General features: G+C 56.6%; 1 protein-coding gene across 4 annotated transcripts in view; it reads right to left on the reverse strand.

Annotated features, from left to right (window-relative positions):
• The window catches only part of SELENOI (selenoprotein I), a 38,788-nt gene that overhangs the window by 30,929 nt on the left and 2,487 nt on the right, over window positions 1-5,372 (reverse strand). For 2 of the 4 annotated variants that reach the window (XM_009644010.2, XM_035899701.1), the window contains exon 1: window positions 5,233-5,366. The exons of the other annotated variants lie outside the window; for them this stretch is intronic. The gene's annotated coding sequence lies outside the window, so the exon portion shown is untranslated. Of the gene's footprint in view, window positions 1-5,232; window positions 5,367-5,372 lie in introns of those variants that run through there. 4 annotated transcript variants of the gene reach the window in all.

The raw sequence follows: 5,372 nt of genomic DNA on the forward strand, positions 1-5,372 counted from the left end.
CGCCCTTAAGGAGAGCCCAAGGTCCAGACGGCATCACGACAGAGGCTCGTACCTGCACTTCCACCCAGCTCACAAGGTGAGGAAAACACACAAGCAGAGACCACTCACGCACGTGGCCGGAGCCCCCCACACAACACTCATCACTTGAGTGCTTTCCCTGCTCCTGCGTGAGCTGGATGAGAGAGTCAGCCAGCGACCACACGTCTGGCTGCTGCAAGACGTGCCCCAGGAACGGGCATCAGCGACCCCATCACACCAGAAGACGCCAGTACACTGCAGGAGCCCACAGCGTAGAGATGAATCAAGCAGAACCACAAGCGGCTCACACACCGGGCATGGAAAGGCTACAGGAAACGCAGGGCAGGTGACTGGAATACAAGACAACAGTGACAAACCATGGAAGCTGTCTGTAACCAACAGGACACGTGAAGTTTCCGCGCTCTGCCCTCACTTCCACTCAGTCTCACTGCCTGCCGCTGCGAGCGCAGCCTCCCGACCCGCTGAAATGAGCCACGAGAGTCACAACAGAAAGCGGCGTGCAGCTGATGGCGACGCAGGAGCAGAACAGGAGTGCTGCATGCAACGCACGAAGCCATCGTTCCCCTCTCCGCTGCGCTGGCGAGGCTCCAGCTCACATGCTGCGTCCAGCTCTGGGCACCGCACTCGGGAAAGGCGGAGACAACCTGCACAAGGCAGAGCTGTTTGGGTTGCTCTGTGAAAACAGGGCTTGGAGGCAGTCTGGAGGGAAGAAAGGGGTAGGGTTTGCTCCTAGAGAAAGGAAAGGAGGAGCAGACACCTCTGTGAATGTTCCAGGCGGTCCCATTTTCCCCCTTCCCCATAATTTGATAACAGGAGGCTGCCCAGAAGCCTGCCAAGAAGCGATCTGCAGGCAGGTTTTTAAGGAGCAGGTCGTGACCTCTGGCATCCAACCGCAAGGTTTACGCTCCGAAACAGTAGTGCCTGGCTGCATCTTTCTTGGCAGAGGACATCCAATACTTAACAGTAACAGCGCGTCTGGTTTTGGCGGAGGACATTCAATACTTGACAACAGCAGAGCGTCTGGTTTGCTTTCCTTCGGAAGGTCAACACACGCATCCTGCTCTACCGCCTCAAAATAAGAGCTTTATTTTTGATACCAAGACCCCTGCCCTGCCAGAAGCATTAATGACCTGCACCAGGCTGAGAAGCTGGAGGAGGTGCTGGAGCAGACGCACTTCGGGTTTGCCCGGCCTCCTGACCGCCGCGTACAGCATCTCCTGGGGGGAAGCCTCCGCACGCTGCTGCCAGGCAGGGCTGTAATGCATTAGCTGTGAAGGACGTATTCATTCCAGCAGAGAAACGCTTCCTTCCCATTTTAGGTTAGCTTAACTTCAATTGTCTACGCTACACCCAAATCCCACAGTCTCCTACTGAAGAAGCGTTAAGAGGTAGAAACAAAAACTCTATGATCACGCTGCGCTTTTTTCCTCACTCAGGCAGAGGAGCTCTTCAGTGTCCCTCCGAGAGCAGGTAAAGGACGGTTCCATCGACACCCCATCACCCGTGGCACCAAGCCAGCCTGTGACAGAAGGAGCGTGCACCTACCTCTCCCCCAGCAGTGCACGCTGCGAAGCTAAAACCATCTGGACTTCTGACTCGCCACTTCCCATATGCGCTCCTGGCAGCAACAGGAGGAGTAAACCAGCCAGGGCTGGAGAAAGCTGTGGATCATCTCGCATGAAGCTCTTCTGCTCCTGCTGCATCAGCTCCAGGGACACTACTTCCTCTCCGAGAGCACGGACATGTTCTTCCCCTTGGACGCATGTTGCCTCCTCCACATCCCCCCCAAATCCGCCTGCTCTTCTCCGTATCTATTGCGTGCAGGCTGGAGAGGTTCTGCCAGGCACAGCTTAAAGGCTGGGGCAGAGTCAAAGGCTGCAGAGCCCTTTGCAGCAGGAGCTGGCGGAGTCTTCCTGCAAAGGGTTTGGTTCTGACCACGCATCACCTTCTTGGTGTTCCCACCTAAAAGCAATCACTCGCCCTAGCTGCTTTCCAGCTACACTAGCTTCAGGTACGTGTTCGAATTACACAACGTGAGCCACCTTCTCAGGTGACCTGCTGGGCTGCTGCCAGACACTGCCCTCTTCCAGTAGGTCCCCCCCACTTTGGGGACGAGGCAGAGAAAGCAGCTCAGCAACAGCTACGTTACCCTTCCATGATTTTGCGTTGCCACCCATACACATCCCACACTGCTCCTTCCTTGCTCCACCCGCTTGGGGTGACAGCTGACGTTGCTGCAGAAGTTTTCTGGGCAACAACATTTAGTTGTACCCAGGTCAACGGGCTTTTCATCAACAGAGTGGTGATGGATCTAGCGTTGCACCTTCAAGGCAAAGAAAGGGGAGAGCAGGACAAGCCTCAACGCCTAGAGCGAGGCTGGAATACGTGACCCAGTATCAGAGATTTGTGCCTGGATCAGCCGCTTTCTCAAGGCTAAAATAGCAAAGGACAAAAAAAAGCTGCCCAAGCAAACAAGACGTAGAAAGGGAGCACTGCAGAGAGGCCAGCTGGGGTTTCATCACCCCTACAGTAATCCAGCGCATCGGCACCGCTTGCTCCTCTCGATACAGCCTGTTGGGATCTCCAGCGAAGCGCTTCCACCTGCAGGTACTCACGCCGACGGCGCTGCGCGGCCCTGGCGAGCACGCAAAGACGAGGGTCAGCACAGGGCAGAAATGATGGTCTTTGAGTGAGAAGCGTGAACCCGCCCACTCTTACCAAAGTCCCTATTGACTCAGTACAACCACAACCTCTCTAGCAAAGCTACTTCTGCCAGTAAGACAGCACTCCTGCCCTTCGGGCATACGCAGCTTTATTGGCCTCTGCCTGTTGGTTCAGCTGTGCCAGGCTGGGAGCGATACCTCCACGGAGACCTGCACACACATTTCAGCCCCACGCCATCCAAAACCAGGGCTGGTAAACGCAACGCTAGTGTCTGACCAGTGACAGTAAGCTGCCCACGCTGTGCTTTAGATGCTAGACAGGACTTTCCTCCTCGCCCCGGTCAGCATTCAGGGCCCCGTTCCTAGATTTAACTGCAACAGCTTTTCCATCAGAGGTGTCTCCAGAAAGACCATGACCTGAGAGCAGGCCTTCGGTGCCTGCTACACAAACAAGAAGGCCGCTGCAGTCGTCTGGACCCTCCCAAGTTCATCTGCCAGCACCACCTGTAGAGGGGCAAGACTCCCTCATCACTGCACAGGTACTGGGAGGGAAGGCAGCACCACCACAAATCCCTCCAGGTGCTACTGGGAACAGGCTGAACGCCCGACAGCCTTCCTTCTTCAAGCAAAAGCCTTGTCTTCACAGGAGCAGAATTAGTCACTTTGGGAGGCCTGGCTCAAAGCTGAGTGCGTTTCGCTTACCTTTTTCCAGCACCCACACAAACCCGCTATCTTTCACTGCCTTTCTAAACACACTTAAAGTTTACTGATGAATCCCCATACAATCTGTCTTTCACAGGACATCTCACGCAAGCTGCCACATCGGACAAAGCCGCTCTTACCAAGTCCATTTCTCTCCAGCTCATCAGCTCGGAGCGTGCAAAAGGAGAGCGTGAGCAAGCCCTGACCACTCCTGCCCCCCCCCGACTGCTCCAGGAGGAGAGCAGACCCACGCAGACAGCCTGGCCCAGCTACACAGGACAGCACGTCACCTGCTTCGCTCCCTGAAACCATCCCAGAATCCCAGGTTGGAAGGGATCTCAAGGATCATCTGGTCCAACCTTTCTAGGCAAGAGCACGCTCTAGACAAGACGGCCCAGCACCCTGTCCAGCTGTGGCTTGACAATGTCCAGTCTTGGGGAATCCACTGCTTCCTGGGGCAGATTATTCCAACAGGTGACTGTTCTCATGGGGAAAATTTTTTCTCTTGTGTCCAGTTGGAATCTCTCCAGGAGTAACTTGTACCCATTACCCCTCGTCTTCTCCATGTGCCTCCTTCTAAAAAGGGAGTCTCCATCTTCTTTGTAGCGACCCTTTAAATACAGGAACATGGTGATAAGGTCTCCCCTAAGACTCCTTTTCTCAAGGCTGAACAAACCCAGCTCTCCCAGCCTACCCTCATCTATCAGGCTTCCCAGTCCTTGGATCATCTTGGTGGCCCTACTCTGGACCCCCTCCACCCTACCCACTGCTTTTTTCGTACAGTGGGGACCAAAACAGACTTGTCCTAACCGTCGTGCACACTTAAATGACACCCCATGAACTACCCTGGAAGGACGACTGCAATGTGGCCCAATGTGATGGATCCTAGAGGAAGAGCAAAGCAAAGGAGAACGTGAGGTGAATCCTTTTAGCTTCACTGCTGCTGTGGGAGACACAAAAATAAAGCAAACACCCTCCCCTCCACATAAACGCACCATCCAGTGTTCCCCTGTGTTAAGGATGCCACAGGCTTTGGCCCCAAACCAGCTCCTAGAGATTTAAACCATCACAGCAGAGCCTGTTAGCACCAACAGCAGCTTCCTTCAAAGGTTTCCAGCGCTTTGAACAAGACACAGACTGCCACGCTCACGTGAGGAGACACGGACAATCTCTGGCACGTTTCCGTGGGTCTGACCGCGCAGGGAGCAGCCACAGGGCAGGAGCAACATGGTCCTGAGCTAAATGCGGGGGGAGTCCCTGGGTTGGCCGTGCTCCCACCGCCACGCAGACCCACATGCTCCCAGAGCTTCCTCCTCCATGGGCAAGGGCAACCACAGCACAACCCGGCAAGGCACCCACCTCGCTGCATGCGGTGAGGTGCCACAGCTGCCTCTCTCGACCGCCTCGCTGCCAGCCTGGGAAGGGGTGGGGAGGACAGGCAAGCTGCCACCCTGCCGCTCCCAATCACACCCACAGGGCACCCAGCAATGCCCACCACTCCCAGGAACAGCTCTGGGGAGGGGGCGGGGGGGCACACACAGGGATTGCGATCACGCCCCACTCAGTAACGTTGTACCCTGCCGTACTGTAGGACGTGAAGGCATGTCCCCACCCTGGAGCAGGGCTGGGGGAGCACGGCTGGCATGCAATCACGCTGCCACCACCCCACGCTCTGCTGTCCCCACGCCGCACCCCACTGTAGGCACACAGCCTGTCCTCCCCCAGGGGGGCAAACAGCATGGGGATGGCCATGGAGGGGGGCTGGGGGTCCACGGGGCCCACCCAGCACTTGGAAAGGCTTGCACCACCTTGCACTGGGACGCCGTACCCCGTAGCATCGCACACGGCGTCCTCGTCACCGCTGGGAAACAGGCTGGGGGTGCCCAGTTTGCAGGCGGGCACCCCTTGGCTCGCTGTGGGGCACAGGACGGTCCCCCCATCCCCTCCCTGGGAGGGGGTCCCCCAGCC

Source organism: Egretta garzetta, unplaced genomic scaffold (genome assembly GCF_000687185.1).
Source record: "Egretta garzetta isolate BGI_Z169 unplaced genomic scaffold, ASM68718v1 scaffold520, whole genome shotgun sequence".
NCBI lineage: Eukaryota > Metazoa > Chordata > Aves > Pelecaniformes > Ardeidae > Egretta > Egretta garzetta.